The sequence below is a fragment of the Chinchilla lanigera genome, unplaced genomic scaffold, assembly GCF_000276665.1.
Source record: "Chinchilla lanigera isolate Chin_1 unplaced genomic scaffold, ChiLan1.0 scaffold00087, whole genome shotgun sequence".
In the NCBI taxonomy this organism is placed as follows: Eukaryota; Metazoa; Chordata; class Mammalia; order Rodentia; family Chinchillidae; genus Chinchilla; species Chinchilla lanigera.
In genome coordinates, this window is record NW_004955488.1 from 8,808,596 (window position 1) to 8,832,232 (window position 23,637).

Below are 23,637 nucleotides of genomic sequence, written 5' to 3' on the forward strand. Positions count from 1 at the left end.
AACAAAAACTTTAAAATAAAATAGTGTATACAAATTCAAATTTATATAATTGAAATACAGAGGAAAAATAAGATAATAGAACTAAAGACCTAAAATAAAAATAAGGGAGGTTTAAAATTACACCATAGAATATATTATGTAATAAACATTAATTAATATACATATTCATAAAGTTAAAGTTAAAAACATTTTCTTTAGTCACATTGATAGCCATCCTAATTCTTACAGTAATAATCAAAATAATAGTAAACATAAATCAGCCAGAGAAGTAGATTTTAATTTTACAAATACCCTGCATAATGATTTTCCTGGAAAAGAAGAAAAACATAGAATTACTTATATGTACATTTTTTTCTTTCCCTTAAAATAGGACTCATAGTAATTTTACATGATTTTCTCATGGAAAGGATTCTGAAGATAAATAAAATGCAAGTAGCAAAAGTTAATGCAATGGCAACTGGATTGTGTCTTTAAAAATTGAAACAATTTTGAAATAATTGTAATATTTCAGAAACAGGATTGATTTTTTCAGGCCCCATCTACAGGTCTGTGTACTAAGCTGAATACAGAATAGTATAATTGATGTGTCTATTCAACCAGAAGATCTGAACTCTAGGAGCTTTACATTCAAAAGGGTGCCCCTAACTAGCACTAATCAATAACTTTTGACCTAATGTAACAAAATGTGAGACTGTACTATTTCTAGAATAGCTTGAAAAAGATCAGAAAATAAAGCCGATCATTCACAAACATATTGAAATGCACTACAGAACAGGTTTCAATACTGATTTTAAGTTGAACAAACATTTAAATGCGTTAGGTTCAACCCCTTTTAAAATATCTGATTTTGCATCTTCTTTTCTGAATTTTAACTTCATAAATAGAGAAATCTTAAACATCCAAATGTAGACATCTAGGGCTTCTCATCTGTGCCACGCTTTTCATCTATGAGACATTTCAGGTTTCCAAAGTTCCATAAGTAATATATAATATGGGAGGAATGGAGGCAGATGCCAAACCTCTGTCTGCAGAGACAACTATTTCAGGAGAAAGGAACAGAAATAAAGCTTACTGAAAGGTTTCCAGGCCTAGAAGTCCAAGGAGTTGGGTTGAAATTTGACCAGTATAGAGCAAAAACCACTGGGTAATATTTAAAAGCAAAATTTAGGCTTTAAATAACACTTTACATACTCTATAGAAAGAAAAATGGATATCCAACTTCTGGATAACCAAGCAGCACATCCAAAGTCCTTAAGAAATGAAAATCATAAATTAACTTAAATATAGGACCAAAAATAACAATACAATAACAGTGTATTGTTATGGGGAAAGCTGACTTCTGCAGTCTTTAATCTCCTAAAAATCTGTTTATTTCTTGGGTTTTAGAAGTATATATACCACAGGAAAGGCACAATATCCAGGCTTTTTTCTTCTAAGTGAAGTCTCTCATGTTCCAAAAACACACAAGTAAATCAGAATTCTTTTTTATAACAGATTTTAAAATGCATGTTCTAAATGAAGCACATTGTTGAATATGGAAGTAAAATATTATTAACTATCAAAATGAAGTGTATATAAAATACAGCCTGATTTTTTATTTACTCCTTCATTATTCTGACCACCTCTAAAGGCAAATTTTCATAGCTTTAATGAGTTCAATTATGCTGGCTGAAGCCCAGTCATTCCATTTGATTAAATTATATTTGCATTTGAAGACCCAGGAAAGTAAAGCTGGAAGTACCATTAAAATTAACTCTAGGATGTCTTACTATTAATTATCTCTAATTTCTACCAAAAAGATGAATTGGACCAGAGAAAAACCCACTAAGTTGGTGTAAAACTTGAACAGACATGAGTTTGATTTTTCTTTTTGCTCACTGAGAGTTGAACTTCTCCTCATCTCTTTCTGGCTGGAATGGGAAAGGAGACTGAGGAGTCTCAGAGCTACAGTTTACCTCCACATTTCTACCCAGGTTGTGGACTTGCTGTTCTCTGTCTTCTAGCAGTCAGTTCCTACAGTCAGTTCTAGCAGTCAGTTCCTATCGGCTGACCCTGATGCAGCCCCATGGGAGTCAGCTGCTTCTGGGGCGTGATCACTCCTGTGTAGACTTTTGGCTTCCTGGGAAATATCTTCAGTAGTCTGGCTTCTATTTGTCTTAATTACAGCCTTGGATTATTACATCACCCAAAGGAAGTAGCTATGGAATGTTTGTGTTCCCCACAATTCATACGTTGAAGACCTAGCCCTCAATATAATGGTGTTTTGGAGTGGTGGCTTTGGGGGGTTATTAGGTTTATGTAAGGTCCCTTTCCTTCCTGGCAGTGAGGATATGCAAAAAAGCAGCCAAATCAAGAAGACTGCCCTCACCAAGGACTAAATCCACCAGGTACCTTGATCTTGGACTTGTAGTCTTTAGAACCGTGAGGAATAAAGGTCTAAGCTACTTTTTCCATGGTGTTTTGTTACAACAGCCGGTGCCGTCAAAGCCATGAAACAATTAGGCTTCCCTCAGTGCCAGCATGGTCACTCTTGGCGTCTCTTTCAGGGACAAGGCACAGTTCTTTTTTTTTTTTTTTCAAAATGACTATTAGGTGGGTCCTGGCTGTCACCCTCAAGAAGTCCAAGCCATGACTCTTCCTCACCAAACCGCTGCCAGCACTGATGCCTACTGAACAGAATGCACATTTGATGCGGAAACCAAAATGATGACTATAAGTCTTCCATTACTATTTTTTTTATTTTAAAAATAAAGGAACGAAAACATACCAACGAACAGACATCCATGGCAAAATAGCACAAGAACAACACAAGCAATACTGAATTACAGACACAACAACCATTGTTAATTTCCTGATTACAGACCAGGTGACAGGAAATTAACAATGGTTGTTGTATTACATATTGATATCTTCAAAGTGGTTACTCAGGAAAACAAATAGAGACATGCAAGATGGATCAAATAGGTAATCATTAACTGTTCCTTTCAGTAAAGTGATAGAAGTCAGTAGTGCCAGGGAGAAACTTTAGCTGTCCTGTGTATTCATACATATATCATTTCCCCTTCTGTCTTTTCTCTGTTCCCTCATCCCAGTTGCTCTTTACTTTTGAGCAATTTCCTTTCGTTTCACAATGTCTATCGTACCTCCCAGATTTTATCCACTCTTTCAGGTTCTTACACTAGTGAGACAATACCTTGCTTACACATGCACTTCTGATTTATTTCACTTATGAGTATGGTCTCTAGTTATGACAATTTACCTAGAAAAGCCTCAAATGCTGGAGAGGCTGTGGAGAAATAGAAACTCTTCTCCACTGCTGGTGGGAACGCAGACTGGTGAAACCACTGTGGAAATCAATCTGGAGATTCCTCAGCAAACTAGGTCTAGAGGCCCCATTCAACCCAGCTATTCCCCTTCTGGGTATTTTCCCAGAAGATCTGAAAACATCATATTACAGTGATATTTGTGCACCCATGTTTATAGCAGCGTAAGTCATCATAGCTAAATCATAGAAGCAACCCAAATGTCCATCCACTGTGGAATGGACAAAAACATTGTGGCATTTTTATAGGATGGACTATTACTCAGCTATAAAGAAAGATAAATTTGAGGCTTTTTAAAATTACTATTTCTGTTAGTATGGAACGTAATAGAACCATGGAGCTATCAAGCTGAGCTATACCTTGGAAATCAGCTATTGGAAATCAATACCTTTATTCAATACCGAGGAAACTGAATTTTGAGAAGATTAATAGCTAATCAATATTCAGTTGGGGCAGAAATGGACGCAAGAATAACAACCTATCAATCTTATAACCATTTTTATTGAAGGTAATGTCAAGGAAAAATCTAAGTTTTAAAATAATGTGTACATACATATTCCTGTTCTGCCTTGTAAGGTTTTGGAAATATTGCTATCACTATGCATGCTTAATATTCACCACATGCCGAGATTATAGCATGACAAGTCAAAGCCATAATAATGACCATAGCTTCTTGTTCTTCTCATTTAAATTGTCAACTACTAAACCAAGAGTCTTCCACATCAATTGAAGTAACAGTTACAGAGAAATGCTTGTTAAGCATTTGAAGATGGAGAGATGAATGAGACAATTCACCCTTTAAGCAAAACGCAGCACATTTGGAGAAACTAACAGCTGGACAAGTCTGTCAGGAGAAAATATGCTGGGATCATTTCTAAGCTGCTATCATCAGAACCAAAAGCTTGCAGTCAGAGAAGGTTAAGATAATTTCTTTTGGAAGAATCAAGGAAGAGTTTCCTGCAAGAGCTCTTGAGTAGTGTTTAGACAGAAATAAATAAGGGAAGAAGTGGAAAATAAAAGAAAAGCTATAAGCAAGGATGGCATCCAAGTGGGCAAAGCTGGGCCTTTCACTGAACACTAGAAGATGAAGAAAAATGGAAGACTGATGGACCACAGATTACAGGAAAGGCAGGTCAGAGCCCGCCAGCCAGGTCACGCTCCTTCTCTTTGCATATGAAGGAGTTCATTTCAATTTAATAGACAAGAAAAAGCAGCACAAATGAGTTTTAGTATAGAAATACCCAGTCTATATTAATTACAAAATTACAATGTTACAAATGAACATAATAACAGCAGAATTTTAGATATTCTCCTTCTTACCCTTTAGACATTCAGAACTGATGCAATGGAGTTTATCACCGGGTATCAGTGAAACCTCATCACCAGCATTATCCTTTCTTTGAGATTTGTTTAATCTTCTCAGAATGTGCTGATGTTTTCACTTGTTGGCGGCCCAGATTCTGGCTGTGGCTCCAGCCCACATTTAACAGCTCTTTGGCTGCCCTCCTCCATTCATCCATCACATGCTTAACGTCCATCTAAAAGCCTGCAGCACATCTCAGTTTTTCCATTTCTTGTAATCCTCATATTACATTGGCCTCTTGTACACCTGAAAACTAGATTCAAGTAGTTTCTGGTTCTAATGCCTCAAACACTTCATGCCTTTGTGCTTAGCGAGGGCCCTTGAAGGCCCAGGTTGCACTTTTCCTGTTGAAACTGGACTTAGGTAGCTCCTCCTCAGGAGGCCAGAAAATATATTCTGCAAGTCTTGTGTGTGAAGTTAAGCTGAAAAGCAGCAGGCTTTGATTATTTCACTGTATTATTTCTAAAACTGACTTCTGTGTTTCCTGCCTTCTGCTTCCAGTATTTTTCATGAATTTTAAGCCATCTCATCCAATTATTTTGTATTGTGATGGTAACTGCTAAAATAGCAAATGTTCCAATTTCATAGAAAGGTAACACTTTCGTGAAACATGTAAGTCCTTGTTTTGATAGCAGAATCCCCACTTCTATAGAGAAATCCCCTTTTAAACATACCCTTGACCTCCCTTTTGTCTCTTGTCCCCTTTTTTCTCTGTCTCCTACTTCTCTTGTCCCTGCTCTATCCCAAGCACTTGTCCCACAGGGCTCCTTTGGCAATTTTAGATTCAACAGTTTTAAAGATCAGAAAGATGATTCTTAAAGAAAAATGCTCAGTTTAGAAGTGAAGATGCTGAGATAGAGGAAAGATGTGTTTTAGAAACACATGTGAAGATAGTTACAAAGCTAGCACTGAAATCCAAAGCCCTTACTCCCTAGTCCGCTGAGAAAGTTGTAACTCTGATTTAAATTAGTTTGAAAGAGACCATGACTCTTTGTTCTGTCTTGGAAATAATCTTGGCTTCTGGCTGAGAAATCAATTACATCATATCAATTAACTCAAGGATGGAAAAGTCTGTCCAAGCCCTGGCTGATCCACTAGTTAGAAGAAATCAACTTTACCTAGAGGAATTTTTAATGAGAGGAAGCTAGTCTCAGTACTCACTGCACAATTCTACATTTTGCTGAAGTCATCTTGCCTAGGGGCTGGGGATTTAGCTCAGCGGCACAGCATCTGCCTGGCAAGCACAAGGTCGTGAGTTCGATTCCTGGTACTGGAAAGAAACAAACAAACAAAACAAACAAACAAACAAACAAAGAGCCAGGGATATAGTTCAGTGGCATAAGTGCTCTCCTGGCAAGACTGAGGTCCTGAGTTTGATTCCTGGTTCTAAAAAAAAAAAAAAAAAAGTCATCTTGCCTAAATTAATGAATTAGCATGTGAAATTTAGGCATGAGATATGTTAGCTTTCTGCATTAAGATATTTCAATATAGTTTTTAAAAAATAATTTGTTTATAGAATGCTATAATGTATAAATTGATAACTATTCCCCTAGAATTTAGTCTCACTTTCACAGAGCTTTTTCAATATCATTATATATTTTTCCTTAATTTCTGAACATTATAAAAATAACTTTCATGAATATTGCTATATCTGCATTAAAATGTTGCTCATTTTAATGCTATTCATTTGAATTTTTACATAGCCTGTATCAATATAAAATTGCATACATCATCATGTATAAGAACAATAAAAGAATGTGTTTGTTTCTAAAATAAATAAGAAGTAACTGGTTTGGGAGGTAAATACCTTACTTTGGAACCAAGAGACTAATGCTTACATCTTTTCTTGGTATTTTCTATTTCTACAGTTTAGACAAATTGTTGGACATCTCTTTATGTGAAATAAGATTTAATAATAACAAAGATGTAAAAATATTACTGAGGTTTTAAAGATTAACTATCTCAGGGATGCCCATAGTATGTCCTCTAAAACATTATTTCTCTTTCACCTTCCCTAGGAAATAAGAGTATTGCACCACTGTAGTCATTCAGAGATATAATTTCACTAAAAATGATCATTTTTACTTTCAAAAATTATGTAAAGCATTACCAAACTAATGGAGGAGAATGGAGTCCATTTGCTTTTTTTCTAATTGTAAAAACATTTTGCCAACCAAGATTGAAAGGAGAAATGTTTTAACACATGCTATATTTTCTTCAGCCAACTAGTATAGCATTTATGGGGATGTTATCCTGAAAATTTTACTTTTCTTATAACCAAGTGCCAGGTTGTTTTTCTTGTTAAGCCAAAAGAATCTCTTGCCTGACTATATGTCTCATATATACTTGAATGACATTAATGAGCTCATCTCTCTTTTGGAATGTTTTATGTCATACTACAAATCTGTCTCACAGACTCACCAAAAAGGAGGACTTAAGGTTAAATCTAATCTTACATAGTAAGATAATTACTCAGAAATGACAAGATACAGAGGAAGTTAAAATGGGGGGACACAAACAGAAAGAGAGGAGAATAAGATCACTGTCAAAGTAAAAACAATTCAGAAAAAAATTTACAAAATTTCATTTCTTCAAGCTCCCAAAATATTGATGTTTATATGCCCATGATTTTTCCAACTGATCCAATATCTGACCTGAATAACCTAACATACTCTTGTAAAGGAAAACAACACAAACATAAAGGCATGATAATTTTCTAATTATTCAGTAGATGCAGTATATCTAACTATGGGTAAATCAGATCCTCAACCACAAGGAAGAGCACTGAGAATTTAAAATGATGTAAATGTTGAATAAAATCCAGCAAAAGCCGCTACAGGACCCACAAAAGAAAAACAAACCTGAAGTCATTCTTTTAACAAACTTAAAAAAGATTAGTGTTTCTCCATGATTTTGGCTATATTACAAAGTAAGAAATGATTTATCTTTCTGCTTACCAGTCTTTGATCTTAAGCTTAAAAATATTTCTATTTATAAACTTACTCTCAAAATTATTACTTTGTTGTTTAGAAAATCTTGAATATGTTGGATGTACTAAAGGAAAGGTGAAATTGGATGCATGTTGGAATAAGCAATTTAAACCATTTTCCAAGTATTTTTGGTCCTATAAAATCTAAATTTATATTCTCAGAAGACATCAAATGCTTGTTAATATTGTAAAAACATAAAAGCCATTTTTTCAATCTCTTTTGTTTAATTCATACTATTTTGTAAGAACTACTTATTGCACTAACTTAATTTCTTTACTGAAACCAATAGTGTTCTTTAATAAAGCAAGAAGAAATTTGAAAAACACTACGTATAGGTTATTTTAAAAGTTAATTTAGAGTTAGTTTTAAATATATAACATTGCTTCTGGAAAGAGAGTAGAACTCTGTATAAATTTTCTAAAGACCTCTCTTCCCCTCCACCCTGAAATAATCCTAGGTAAAATGTCATTCAAATGGATTCATCTCAAAATTGTAATGTATTATAATTGTACTATTACATAATTGTAAAAACACCACTGTCTTATTTGATTGATCCATTTTGTCTTTAATTAAAAGGAAATTTATTTAGAGAGAAAATTAAACTTGGTATATACAGAAATACTTTATAGTAGAAAAAAATTACATACAGAGAATAATAAAAAAACTGTCTGTGAGAATTATTAATTTATTTCTTTATTGTGTTAGTCAGTTTTACATTGCTGCGTCAAAATATTTGACATAAATAACCTCAAGGAGAAAAAGTTTGTTCTGGTTCATGCTTTAGTCTATGATCAGCTGGTTCCACTGGTTTAGGCTGGTGATGAAGCAGACATCACGGCAGAAGGGTAGAAAATCTGTTCATCTCAAAGCAGCCTGGAACCAGAGCAAGATGGAAAGGCAAAAGAGGAAGGAGCAAGGGACAAAACGTGGTACTCACAGTCATGTCCTTGTGACACACTCCCTTTCCTGCACCCCACCTCTGTTTCCATCACCTCTCAAGGATGCCACAAAATCCTGAGCTCAATAGTGGATTAATATACTTGATAAAATTAGAGCCATCATGACCCAATCCCTTCCTAAAAGTCTATCATCAACCACGTCTTCAACCCAATGAGCCTTTTAGGGGAACAGTTTGAGTCCTAACTATAACATGTACCAGTGGATAAAATATATTTGTAATTAATGTATTCATGCAGAAAACTGCTACTGTGTCATTCTGGGCTCTAAAACCAAAGACATAATAAGAGATAAAATTCTGTCCATGTGAAGTTCACAAGAAAATAAAACTGACAATGAAATATATAGTGATCGTGAGGGGAGCTCATTTATATCGGGACAGTAAGACAAGCCTTTCAGTAAGAAGGAGGTGATAAGTGAGCAGAAATGCGAAGGAGCTGGTCGTAGGAAGAATTCCCGGAAGCAAGGACAAGTGCAAAACGCACTTAGCATGGATGATCTTGGAGTACTTTTGTTATTGTGTGGTGGCAGGTAGGGTCCAGGCTCTTGTGTATGACAGGCAAAAAACTACAAAGCATACTCAAAAGGCAAGTGAGAAGTAACTGCATTTATCAAAGATGGCAGGAAATTCTGCTCTGAGCAAGTCCACGTCAACAACAGCTATGGCAAAACAGAAAAATGGTGCCCAGGGACAGGAAAGCAAAGCACTGCACACAGATCACATACAGCAGCTCCCAATAAATCAGGCTTTTGGAATTTAAAGACTATGCACCTCAGCGCAGGTGCCTCTCTCTGAATCTCTAGATGTGATTGACAGGTGCCGGGTTATCTCAGGGGCTCGCCACATGCATAACTAGATCAGAATCCACTCTGATCTTAGTCACACGCATGATGTGTAGCAACATATGGACCCTTAATGAGCTTGGAGTAGGGTGAAGGGAACTGAAGGTCAGGCTAGGATATCTTAGTGCATGTGCTCTCACCTAGAGCACCAGAGCCTGCCTGAGTTACCATTAATTTATTTTCTACCTCTCTTAGGACATTGGAAGGAGGAATGGCCATAGGGTACCATTTAAAACTAAATAGATGGAAGGGGATGACTACCTTAGCGCCATTATCTCCAGCTCTATCACTTCTGTGGACACTTTATAAAGATAGCAACTTGTTAGACATTTACTCATTATGAGGTGGTGACTGTTTGCCCATCTTTTAAAGCTAGGCTTGTCTGTAGCTGCTTTGACCAATAACGTGTGTAAAGAGTAAGGTTGGGCCAGTTCCACGCTGGACCAGTTCTCACATAACCAGCAGCTTCTGTCTCATTTCTTAGCACCTTTAGCCAACAGGTAACCTCCGTTAACCCTCTGGAGAGATCCCATGGAGAGGGCCTGAGACCACAGCAGAAGCAAAGAGAGAGAAGCCTGGTGAGCACAAATCCTAGCTGGTATCATGGACTCAGCCTGTGTATTTTTAAGATTATCTTTCATTCTCAAAAATGTTTTGGTTTTGTGGTTATGGTTTGTGTAGTTGTGAGGGTTTGTTTGATGGTAACTGTGCCACACCTTTTGTTCACAGGAACACTTGTGGAATGCTCTGACTTTGAGCAATGAATGTCTACCATAGGGGTACTTTGCTGCAGGCTTGGAAAACTTCAGAGGTAAGATAGACATTAAAATTCACATTGTCTTCCCTTCCCTTTGAGTTTCCTTGAAGGGAACAATATGTAATATAACAGCCAGTGTTAATTCCTATCATCTTGTTTTGAATTCCTGTATCACTTTTCTGGTTTTTGCTTTTGTCTTTATGGTTGTTATTTTGTTATTGTTCTTTTCTCTTTAAAATAAAAAAATCATGTTATATAACCTTCACAATTTTTTGTTGTTGTTGTTGAGAATATTCTACCCAAATACCCAAATCTGAGAGTTCAGTGTTTAACTTAGATATACACAAGTGATGAGTTGCACAGTGGGAGTGCAAACCAGGGTTCTGTTTTTTCTTTTTTTCCAGTACCAGGAATCAAACCCACAACGTCAGGCTTGCTGGGCAGGTGCTGTGCCACTGAGCTAAATCCCCAACCTCCCAAACCAGGGTTCTAACAGCCAATCTAACTGTCTTTCCAGCACGCTATGCCTCTGCTGTTGGCACAGTCCTGCCAAATGACTCATTTCCAATTAACAGGAATAGCATTTTGCTATGATGCTCTTTTGTTCATTTTAATTTGCAAATCTTTGAGTAAAACATACACAAGTGTACCAACTTATTTCTTTTTTATTTTTTTAAATAAAAGAAGGAAAACATATTAACAGACAGACATCCATATACAAAATAGCATAAGAACAACACAAACAAAACAGAGTTACAAACAAAGTTGTAGGAAATTAACCATGGCTGTTGTATTACTTATTGATATCTTCATAGTGGTTTCTCAGGAAAACAAATAGAGACATACAAGATTGATCAAACAAGTGATCATTAACTGTTCCTTTCTGTAGAGCAATAGAAGACAGTAATACAACTATGTTAGCTATCCTGTGTATACATACTTATATAGTTTCCCCTTCTTTCGCTTGTCTTTTCCCACACCAACTTCTTTCTACCTAAGAATACTCTCAAGTGTTCTCCTGATTTTTAAAAAAGTTCACTACATAGTTTTCTAGCTTCATTCTTATTTTGGTGTTTGGATCATGCTGGATTTTTTTCCCATAACTTTAAAATTAAGTGAAAATAACAGTTTAAAATCTTGATATTCAATTTGTGGCTTAAACACTGACATTAGAGAATGAGGAGATCTTGTTTATCTGAAGACTACTATTATGATGTAATTTCCTTTCTACAAAGCAAAAAAATTACTAACTGAAGCATGTATTGATTTATAGAGAATGAAATCACTTTTGTATTTAAGAAGGGAAAATAATCCCCAAGCTAAAAAGGAGCTGTCTTTAGTTGTGTTACATTTCAATAGCTGTGAGTTCAGATTCTAAAATCAATGTGCCCATGTTTACTGCAGGAGAATGTACTTTGGAGATGTTTCTGATTTCCCTCCCAAGTCATGTGACACAGGATATGAGAAGCATACTTAGTGCATTTGTTGATGGAAACTAACTCTTGATGGACTCTGATAATTTTCCCTTTGGCTAAAAAAAAATCTGTTTCCAAGAAAGGATACATTTTTCCTTCAGAATGTGTTTACAACAATCATTATTACACTTCAAAATGATGCAAAGTGTTATCTTATCAGCTCTAAATGGGAAATTGGGTACAATAGCAAAAATAATATTTGTGCACATTATGTGCATTTGTAAATGTATTCAATTGTCACCATTCACAGTTTCTGTACTTGCAATTTTACCTACTCACTAAGATTTATTCAGCTACAAAATCAATAGTCATGGTGTTTTGCAGTCATTCATACATGTGGACAGAGTGGGAAAAGTATAAGTCTCCCACACCTAAGTTTCCAGGTGAGATTCAACAAGGTGATATTCTCTCTTCTTGTTTCAGCTCTCAAACAAAATGTCCTTTCATTTGGGGACTTGTTTTGTTAATGATTTTTGCTGTTTAAAATAGACCAGAAAGCAGTGTTGAAGTCCATATCGTCTTAAGTATAGAAAGTTGAGCTATGCCGCGAAACTTTCCCCAAGCAGGAGTTTTGCTGTTTTTGATCATAGATTCAGTTTTCAGAAATCATAAATATAAATTAATAAAAATAAAATATAAATTAATAAAAATAAAATATAAATTAAAAGAAATACCTAAGGGCTGGGGATATAGCTCAGCAGCACAAGTCTCTTCCTGACAAGCATAAGGTCCTGAGTTCAAGTCCTACTACAGAAAAAAAGTATCTAAAAGTTTACATATTGGTCAGATGATTAAAATGTTGTAGTCAGAGGCCTGTGGGAACTTTATCCTGTCTTTCTCTTAGTGAATCTAGTGCTATCTATCTATATATATCTAGATAGCACTAGATTCACTAATTTGTGTTTATGGCAAGTTTATAGAACACAATTATCATAAAACATGAGGATTAACTTTAGATTACATATGCATACATACCTGTACAGACATACAAAACAAGTCTAATTTAGAAGATGACATTTAGGAAACATTACTGTCTTGGTTTCTTTTCTCTCGTTGCTGGGACAAAATACCTGACGCCCAAAATTAAGGAAGGAAAGGTTTATTTTGCTTACAGTTTGTACAGTTTTCAGTCCATACATGGCAGATTACAAGGCAGAGTGCCTCATGACAGAGAGCTACAGCTCAGGGTGGCAGAACACAGCAAAGCAACAAGCACCAAAAGGGAGGAAATGGCCAGAAGCACCCTCTTCCTCTCCTTTACATATGCAAACTATCCACCCCAGGGCGAGTGTAGCTCTCACACCCATAATCAATCAAACTCTAAAAGCCAGCCCCATGACCGCATGAGGCTTTGAGGGGACACACAGACACAAACCATAACAATTACTTACAGCATATTTCTTGTTTGACTGTTCCTTCAACCTTCAGTGTTCAGTTATAGTTCATTTTGGGAATCAGATAAGAAGTTAAGAAATAGCCACTTTATTTCCTTAATAATTTCAATTTTAGGTTCTTAATAATCCAAGTGAAGAACTCTCCAGAAATCCAGCTTGTAGGATCTGAGCTACACTAGATTTCCCCAAGATGCAACAGGTCTTGGTGTATCCACGGGAGCATCCTTCCCAGGTGGAGATGTGATGGCCAGACAGATGCCTCAACATTCACCTTCGTCATAGTCATGAGCATGTGAAATCTCTGTGCTCCAAATGGAGTAAGAGCTTTAGCACATGGGGTGTTCTAATGAAAACACTTTATTCCTAAAAACGCAATGGAAGATGTCAGCTCCATCCCAATGTAAAAGGAAATAATTGTCTTGTTAAGAGTCCCTTTAATTGTGGTGAAAAAAATGTGAACTTATTACATTTCTTACATGTTTTAACACAATACAGTATGTATATTTCTATCCTGATAATGGGATATTCTCACACAAAAATTTTACATCACAGAAGCTGTTTAAATTTCTTTCAGTTTTTAATTTTTATTAGTATATGTTTGCAATACATAATGATTACATTCCTTGTGGGGAGTTGCTACCTGTACGTAACACATCTTAATTCTTTCTCCATCCCCTTCCTTTCCTCTCTCTCTCCATCCTTGATGACTTCACCTTTTGCAAAAGAACTACTTCCCTATTTCCTATGACTTAGTTACTTTTCCATTTGCTGAGACATAATACCTGACACCCAAAGTTAAAGGAGGAAAGGTTTATTTAGCTGACAGTTTGTAGAGGTTTCAGTCCTTAATTGGGTAGCTCCAAGTCAGGGTGGCACATAGCAAAGGGGCAAGAGTTCATGTGGCCCTGGGGTGGAACAGCAGCAGGAATGAGGAAAAAATAGACAAGAGACAAGAGCTGGGTCAGGTGGAGATCCCCTCTCTCCTAAGTGGCGAAGAACTGCCCAAGAATGATAGAGCATTTATTTATACCTCTGAAAAGCCCACCCTTCATGACCTCATGAGGCTTTGGGAGGACATCCAGACACAAGCCATAACACCCATTATCTATATTTTATTAAGCTCTTTATTTGTAATTTGGGTTTCTCATATAAGAGAAAACATGTGGTATTTAAGCTTGTGTGTCTGATTTATTTCACTTCACATTTTTAAAAATGGAACATGGAATCATGGTTGATGAAAACAATAAAACTACTCTTAAACCCAACAACCTGAAACCCTTTACTGCAACTCTCCACCTTACATTCTTCTTTTAACTCCATCTGAAAATCACTTTTCACCTACTGGTTTACATATATTTTGAATGTTTTCTCCCCTGGAATGTAAATTGGGGTCATATGTATTTATTTTCCACTATTCCTCTACTGCTATTCCCCTAGAGAACTACAGAGAACATAGTAGAGTCATCAACGATTTGCTGGAAAGAACAAACAAATGATTCATATCATTTATATACAAAATATAGACTCCCAGAGGAGATTAAATGTAGTTCTGATACTGGGATAAGTTATTGCTGAAAAATCATAAAAATAACTCCTTTGTCTCATTGCTTGTACAATGTACAAGAAAAAATATTTTGTTTTAAGTTTGTTTTTCTCCTTCAGATTTTATTCATATAAAATTTCCAGGACCAGTAAATTTTGGCATGAGGTTTTGCAAGTTTTAAGGGTAGACAAAAGAGCACAACCTGGGTGAAAGTGATACATATATGCTCCTAAATCATCTCTAAAAAGGTGAAAGATTTATACAGTCAGAAGAGAAACCAGAGAAGTCATCCCTAGGCATATGCCCCTGCAGGAGTAGAAGACCTAAGTTTATGGGATATATCATTAACTTTAAAACACTGAGTAGGTTAAACTAAAAATAATGGCAAAAATTCCAATCTCCATTGTTGTCCAAAGAGCAGATAATTTTAGAAGTGTGGCAATAAGGAAAAGGATAAGAACATGTAATGCCACATTATACCTGCACTTAAAGATGTATCTCCAGCCACAATCTCTGACATAAATTGCAATCTATGTTTGAAGACAGCTAAAGAACATCCTGTTCAAAATATCATAAGGCCACTTAGGCCTTAAGAGATCTAGAGTTGGATTTATCATTCTTCTCCACAAAATGATCCCCTTCACAGACAAGAAAGTATCTTTCATATTTTCCTCTCGCTGTGGCACAGTTTCTCATCTGCCAAATCTCATTCACCCAGCCTCCTTGAAGTGTCTGGCTCTACACCTTGTCTGAGATTTTCAGAGTCCTCAATCCAAGCCCTCTCACCTGGAGACCCTGTTTTGTCCTCTCTGGAGAGAGATTGATCATACCAAAGCTCAACTCTATATTCTGTCTCAGAATTTGGGCCTGCTTATTGCATTCATTACTATTACCCTCAGTATTATCCCTAGAAAAAGCTGAGGGAAGCAATGGTTGGAGGACTTGTTTTGATGTCACTTGTGCCTAATATTATATAACATTAGAGAAAATCTACTATCCAAATCAAAGAGTAGGTTAGATGGGTTCGTGCTCATGGCTGTAGTCATGGGGAGCTAAAGATCAACCAAGACTCCTTTTATGTTACTGATATTTAGGACACAATCTGCTATAATGCTGTACATACTGTTCTTGGTTTCTTATTTATGCCATGTGTAGCATGGTATGAGCAGAGAGAGTATGAACGCCTGCAGATGACAGGATTAGATTAAGAACCACGCCGCCTAACTCTACATTCCAAATTCTTAACACTACCACACATTGTTTCATTCAAGAATAAACACAAAGAGATATGATGACATATATTTGTATATTGCTTCTAAAACAAAACTCATGCAGTTATGAATCCACCTAGAATATTACTAAATTATCATTTTAAGAAAATTATTTTTAATTAATAAGTCAGGTCCAATAAAAATTTTTACTATATTTCATAAGTGGAAAGCTAGATTTTCCAACTAACTAAAAGAAGTTCTTATTTCACTTACTGAGTAAGCTTGGCGTATTTGAAGGAAAATATTACAAATAAATTCAAGCTTCTTTTTAATTCTTCGATGACAAAAATATGAACCTGAATAAAAGCATACATTTTTAAAGAAAATATAAAAGTAGTGGTAATGAAAGCATTCTCAACAGTGGCTCCTGTAACATTCTAGCTTGGCTGGCAAGAGTAGAGACCACCAGTCCGACATTCAAATTCATTGCATGTGGGATAGTTAGTTCTAGTCTGCTTTGTGACCACAAATTATATACCTAACTCATGTCTACCAATTAAAGTGTATGACTTTGGTTAGAAGGATGGCCAAATCAAAGGTTGCAACTGTCTTCTGACAACATAACTGCTGGGGAAAACCAGCTTAAACTCTATGCCTTCCTTATTAATGATGAATCAGTAGTGTCACTGACATATAAGGGAAGACAGCAACTTAGTATACTAAATGAATCTACCAGTGGTACTCATCCTAAAAAGAAAAAAGGCGAACATGTCTTTGAGGGTCTACAAAAATCTACAAACCAACACTTCACTCGATCTGTTAACTAATATGCATCATTCTTTATTTTGAGTCATGCTTACCCAATTACAAATCGGCTTCTGTCTATGATGCTAAACAGCGACAGGGCACTGTGTATATTTTCAAGATGTTATCTCTTTAGAAATTTCTGGTATTAACTTGCGTCCGAGCAGAAACGATCTATACTCAAACATTTCATATTATAACAAACAAACTCATTGCTAACTAAAAAATAGCAAAATGTATTTTCTACCTGCATACTAGATAATATTCTTTTACAGGTTAATCTCCTCTGGCATGTTGAAAAAACACAAGAAAAGAAAGTAGAACTGAATATGCATATACAGAAGAGTGAAACTAGATCTCACCTCTCTCCTTGCTACAAAACCAAAATAAAATTCATAAAAACTTAAATGTAAGACTTGACACTATAAAAGCACTAGGAGAAAACATAGGGGAAATATGTCAAGGCATTGATGTAGGCAATTTTATTTTGGTTAGGACACCCAAAGCACAGCCTTCCAAAGGAAAAACAGACAAATGATATTACATTAAACTAAGAAATCTCTGCATAGCAAAGGAAACAATAAATAGAATCCAGAGACAACCTATAGAACAGGAGAAAATATTTGCAGACTATGTATCTGACAAGGAACTAAAGTCCAGAATATACAAGGAAGTAAAAAGAAACGATAAAAATTATAAGGCCCAATAGTCCAATTTAAAAATGGGCTAAAGATCTTCATACACACTTTTCAAAAGAAAATCTACAAATATCCAACTTCTACATGAAAAAGTGCTCAATATCCCCAACCGTCAGAGAAATTCAAATCAAAACCACAGTGAAATATTATCTTACTGTGGAAAGAATGACTCCCATCTAAAAGACTAAATGTAACAAGGGCTGGCCAGGATGCGGAGAAAAGCGATTTGTACACTGTTGAGGGGAATGTAGATTGATACAGCTACAATGGAAAATAATAGGTAGATGTCTTTTTTTAAAAAACCTAAAAATAGAACTACCACATGATCCAGCAATCCCATGGCTGAATATACCTCTAAAAGAAATGAAATCATTTCATCAAAGAGGCCCCTACACACCCATGTTAATTGAGTTACATATGTACAATAGCTGAGGTAAGGAATCAGCCAAAGTTCCCATGATTGGGTAAAGAAAATGTGGTATATTGTCTCACAATGGAGTATTATTTAGTCATGAAAAGAAAGAGATCCTGTCATTTAAAGTAATGTGGATGGAGCTGGAGTCCATTATGTTACATGAAATTAGCCAGAAACATGAAGATGATTACCACATGTTCTCACTATTTGTGAAAGACAAAATGTTGTTCTGTAGAAGAAGAGAGTGAAGCAGTAGCTACTATAGTAGGAAGAAGGTAGAATGAACTGATGTAAGTTAAGGAAGAGACATCAAAACACAGCTAGGAGGAATTAGTTCTGATTTTCTATAGCACAGTAAAGCAACTTTACAACAATCTGTATTTCAAAATAGCTAGAAGAGCATGAAAATTCTCACCACATACATATCACTAATCTTCAAGCTAGGTGTGGTGGTACATCCCTGCTATCCCAACATGGAAGGATGAGACAGGAGGATTGCTCTAAGGTAAAGGCCAGTCTGCGCTCTATAGTGAGTCCAAGGCCAGCGTGAACTACATAGCAAGACCTTGTCTCAAACCAAAAATTATTCAACTTTGAGAGATGGAAGTGCTTATCCCTCTGACTTGATTGCTACACACTGTATTGAATTATGGCACAGAATTACTAGTGCTACATAGTGTTGAATGATAGAACAAAATTGTATATACATGTACAAATATTGTCTCAGTGTTTAAGAAAAAATAAAAAGGTGACAAAGATGGAGTTTGGTGGTTCCTGTATATTCCTGTGTGTACATATGTATGTGAGATAGATATATATATTTATGCCATCTAGTCTTCATTTGGTGATTCTTAGTTCTTCTTAATCTATCTATCAGTGAAAACTCCTTGCATTTCATCAATATTTCACAAAGATGTCCTGGTTTAGGTAATGGTAAGGACAAAGCTGGGCTAGGTAGTAGCAATCAGTTATCTTACTTAGGAATTTTAAGGTTCCATTTGTCCCTATATCACTAACTCTAATAGTTACATAGTTCATGTTCCTGCCAATTTTTAAAAGCATAGTAACTGAACTCAGGCTGGTTGTAAAGTCTTTTTTATGTCCAAAGAGACACCTGTATAACCTGATACCCCGATACTGCACTATAAATACAAAGGACAGGGGTGCAGAGGAATCTTGTACAAAGGAGAGATCTCTAAGCCAGGATTCTAGAAGACCCTTACCCTGACAGGACCTAACGGGATGGCTCAGTGTTAATAATCATGTACTTAAAATATTTAGGGCTTGATTTTTCAAAGCATCATGGACTTTGACTGCTCTCTACTGGACAGAAAATATATTGGTTAATGCGTAAGTATTTTTAAAGAAAATGTAACATTCTCTTTATTTCTCTCCTCATGTTAAGAGAGGTAAACAACCCATAAGATAACTAATAACTATAAATTATTACTCATGTTCTCCATCTCCGGATCTTTTAAAATGATAGCAATGCAATGATATATTTATTCCTAGCTTTGCTTAAAAATATCCTCCTAAATTTATTTCCAAGTCATTTCCAAATAATCACATTTATATTATAAGTTATTTCTACACCTGCAGCTCTCCTTGTTCAACCAGTAATAGCTTTATGTTGTTGTCAAAAGGAAATCCCTGTGCTTTTATCACACACATAATCCCCCACAGTTCCTCATGCATGCAAGGGAAGCTAACAATGCCTTATGCTCATTTTGGGTTTTTGTTGTTGTTGTTGTTGTTGTTTGGTTTTTTTCCCCGGTACTGGGAATCGAACTCACAACCTTGCACTTACCAGGAAGGTGCTGTGCCGCTGAGCTAAATCCTCAGCCTCTCATTTTTGGTTTTTAACTACCAAAAAAAATCAGACTTTAATTTTCAAACTAACAAGGTAGCAATTGACAATGACACGTACTGCTTGGGGGATGCTGCCATCACCAGAATAGGAGCGTTCACGCTGCCTTCCTGATCAAGGGAATTCTCAGTGCAAGCTCTGATGTGACAGCCACTCTCCTGCAAGGAGCTAGATGATCAGGAAATTTATTTTTCATCCATCAGTCTTCTGCATGCCATTATATAGGTAAAGAGTCAAGGTAATTCTGGCAGCATTAACATGCGTTATCTACATGTTCCAACTCCGCACAATGAATATAATCATTATGTCCTGCAAGTATGTATTAATAAAACTAAAAGCTATAAAGAGTAATATAAAATGGTGGATGTTCAGTAAATGTTAACTATTCTTAACTTTATTATTTCAAAGTGTTTTAAAGGTAGCATATAGTTAGCTGGGTTTCCTGCTGTTACACACAGTGACTTACTCACATTTGTCAATCTACCCCAAATAACTATCTATCATATTCATGATCACATCACATACCACATAGGTTGTCATTTGCATAGGGGAAAATTTGAGGAATGTGTATGAATTTTGTTGATGTTCTAAGAGGGATTTTCTCTAGTGGTTGGAATTATAAGAGACTCTCACAATGTGTCACAAACATTTATAGGATGTTTGCTTTTTAAAATCACTAATTAAGTTTGTAAGAAGAAAATAACAGTAAAAAATAACAAAGGCAATGAATGCTATGACCTGGTTATTTTTTCCACTATTATAACAAATATGATTCTTATATATATATGGAACTATGTTCCTCCTCAGATTTAGAAATTACAGCAAAAAAGTAAATTTACTGGAATTGAGAAATGACCTATGTATTTGATAATATTTACTTGTAGATAAATAAATGAATAATTGATTTAGAGTTCATGTGGTATTAAAAGTCTACAGGGTATTTGCCAAATAATGAACATTTTCCAAAACATCTGTCCTTGATGTTTCCATTTTTGCTGTAATTTCTAAGGGCTCTAGAGGTTTACCTTCCCCCCTACACTAGTCCTTATGCCTAGAAAACTTTCCAATCTTAATCAACCAAGATCCTACTTATTCTTACCACATTTATCATGGTGTAATATGTGACTCATTGCACTGGAATACCAGTCTCTTTGAAAAGGTTCTACAGGAAAAAGATGAAAAGCATACTTTTGTTGTTTTATAGTTGTTATTTTAACATGCAAGACACCTCCTCCTAAATCGTTAGCACTACGTAGCTGCTATGATCCTGACAGGAAATACTAAGATTTTCCTTTTATGGCCTTAGGCGATTATAACATGCCACACAGCCTTTGAAGCAAAAAGCTATATTGCTTTATAAAGTCAGATGAGGAAGGAAACAAATGCTCCTAGATCCTACCTTGATTATTTTCTACTGTGTTCTGCCCAGAGTCTGACTCAGAAAACAAGACGATTACTTCTATCTGTACAACTTTGATCAAATTGGAGCTGACATCCTATTGATTAAGACTATTAACTATGAAGCAACACCATTGCTTCTAGGTTGCCAATAACCAAAAACTTGTGAAGACAAGCTGATGAATAGAATAGCCTGCTTTAGTGATCCAGCTCCTGTTCCCTGTTTAGTGATTTATGCTGTATGACTTTAAATTTAATTTTTGCATGTTATTTATATTAAAACATCAATAATATTCATTTTAACATCAGTATAATAAATTATACAATAAAAAGTTCCTTTCTTAAAAAAATTAAAGTTCTTACAGTATCTGGAAAGAAAATTCATAAGTGACCTAACTTTCCAGAATCTGTGACAAAATCAAGATGATCTTGAACTATTTTGAATATTTTTATGTACAGCATTCCAGAAGTATCTGGGAAAATGATGATGATTTAATTCACTGAACTTAATATTTATGGAGAAAAATTGCTTATAATATAATTCTAATTTGGTTTACCTTTTTTCAGTAATATTATGACTTACAACCAAATGATATTAAATGAAATGCTGTAGAAGGAATGCACATATTCATGGGTTATTAAGCTAAATGTTTGAAATAGTATCAAGAAAAGTATTTCTAAATTTCACAGTTACTACATCGCCAGGAAATGCTATTGTGTGTAGATTGATAGATGTTAGAGAGATATAGATGGATAGATAGATAGATGATAGATAGATATAGATATCTATCCATTTATATATATATATATTTATATATATATATACTATTTACTATAACATTGTGTTGCTATCAACTTTTCAAATTTTATGAAATTACTTGGAACCTAAACTTTTGAAGAATTTCTTTATAAAATTGTATTATTTTATTTTTTAAAAAGTTTCTACTTAAAGTATTTGAAAAGCTTCCCAAAAGAGAAGTCAGTAAAACTCGGTTCTTCTGTGTTTATTCAATTATGACAATTTCGGCATCTTGAAATGCACTAATTGATTTATTATTTTTTAGCTCCTTAGTATAGACCCATCAGTACGTCTTGGCATACACTTAGATAAGCATTCTTTGGGAGGAATTTTTAAGGAAAAGAAACAGACAATTTCTTTGAGGAATGTCTCTTGGCAAAAAATTCACAAAAGCTTTACAAACCACATTCAGAAGCTGCTACAATTTAAAGCAGAAGAGGTTTATTTGAGCTCATGCTTTAGTCCATAGTCAGCTGGCTCCAAGACAGGAAGGCAGGGAAGAAAGGTCTAGCAGGGTAAAAGCTGCTCACATCATAGTGAGAGAGGAGAGAGGAGGAGGAGAGGAAGACATTCCATTCCAGGTTATGCCCCCAGTATTCCACCTCTTCCATCCAGCCCCTAGCAGCAAATCAGCTATATTGCTCCCATGACTTAATCACCTTCCAAAAAGCCCAATCTATGAGCTCATGTGGCTTTTGGTGGACATTCCTAATGTAAACCATAGCATTCCACCCCCATCCCAATAGATTCACGCCATCATTATACACAAAATGCATTTAGTTCATCCGCAGGTTTTAACAGTCCCACTTTTACTGAAAAGTCCAAGTATAAAGTCTCCTCTGAGACTCAAGGCAACTCTTAGTTGTGATTCCCCATGAAAATAAAAAATATTAAACACTGCTGACATACCGTGAAGTGAGGTAAACATTCCCAAAGGGGAAGACACGGGGATAGAAATGAATGGGAACGGAGCAGTACCAAAACCAAGCAGAGAAAACATTAAATCTTGTCATGTACAGCACCCAGGGCAAGTTATGGTAATAAGCTGTGAATTCCAAAGGACATGATTGGTTCCACTCCTATGGCATTGTTAGTGGTTGCAATGCTCATGGCTTCTTAGGCTGGTTTTTCTCTCTCCTTGTGGTTTCCCTCAGATGTTCCACACTCCTGACTTCTTCAACTTACTGTTGTCCCCATTGCACTTTAGCTTCACTCTCACAGCTTCATGCACTGCCCTCTTGGGGGAACACAGTCTGGCTTCCCAGGTCTCCTGAAATCTGGGTATAAGCCTCCTTGACTCCGTAACTCTTGTATTCTGAATTCCTATAAAACCATCACCACTTGGATCATGTCAAGGTCTGCTGCCAGCCAGAGCAGTAGCCAAGCCCCCTTGGATTAGAGCTTCAGAGACCCCTCATGCCTGAATAGCTAAGCACTATGAAGAGAATCTTGGGGAATCAATGCCCTTGGTGACCTTCATCTAGCATGTCACCTAGGGGCTCCCTTTTCAAAGCAAGACCTTCACGCCTTGTAGCCTTCCAAAAGTAGAGTCTTGCTTATGACTTTAAGATAACTTTCCTACAGTCCTGATGTAAAGCACTTAATTTCATTTTAATCTTTTTTACCAACTTCACTCTCCAAGACACCTTTGCAAGCACTCCTTTTCTGACTGAGCTGAAAACTTTTTAATGGACTTTTGCTCCTAATTTTTGTATAAACAAGACTAAAAGCAACCAGCAGTATTCATACGACAGCCTGAATGTTGAGCTGCCTTGAAATTTCTTGCACCAGATTAATTAG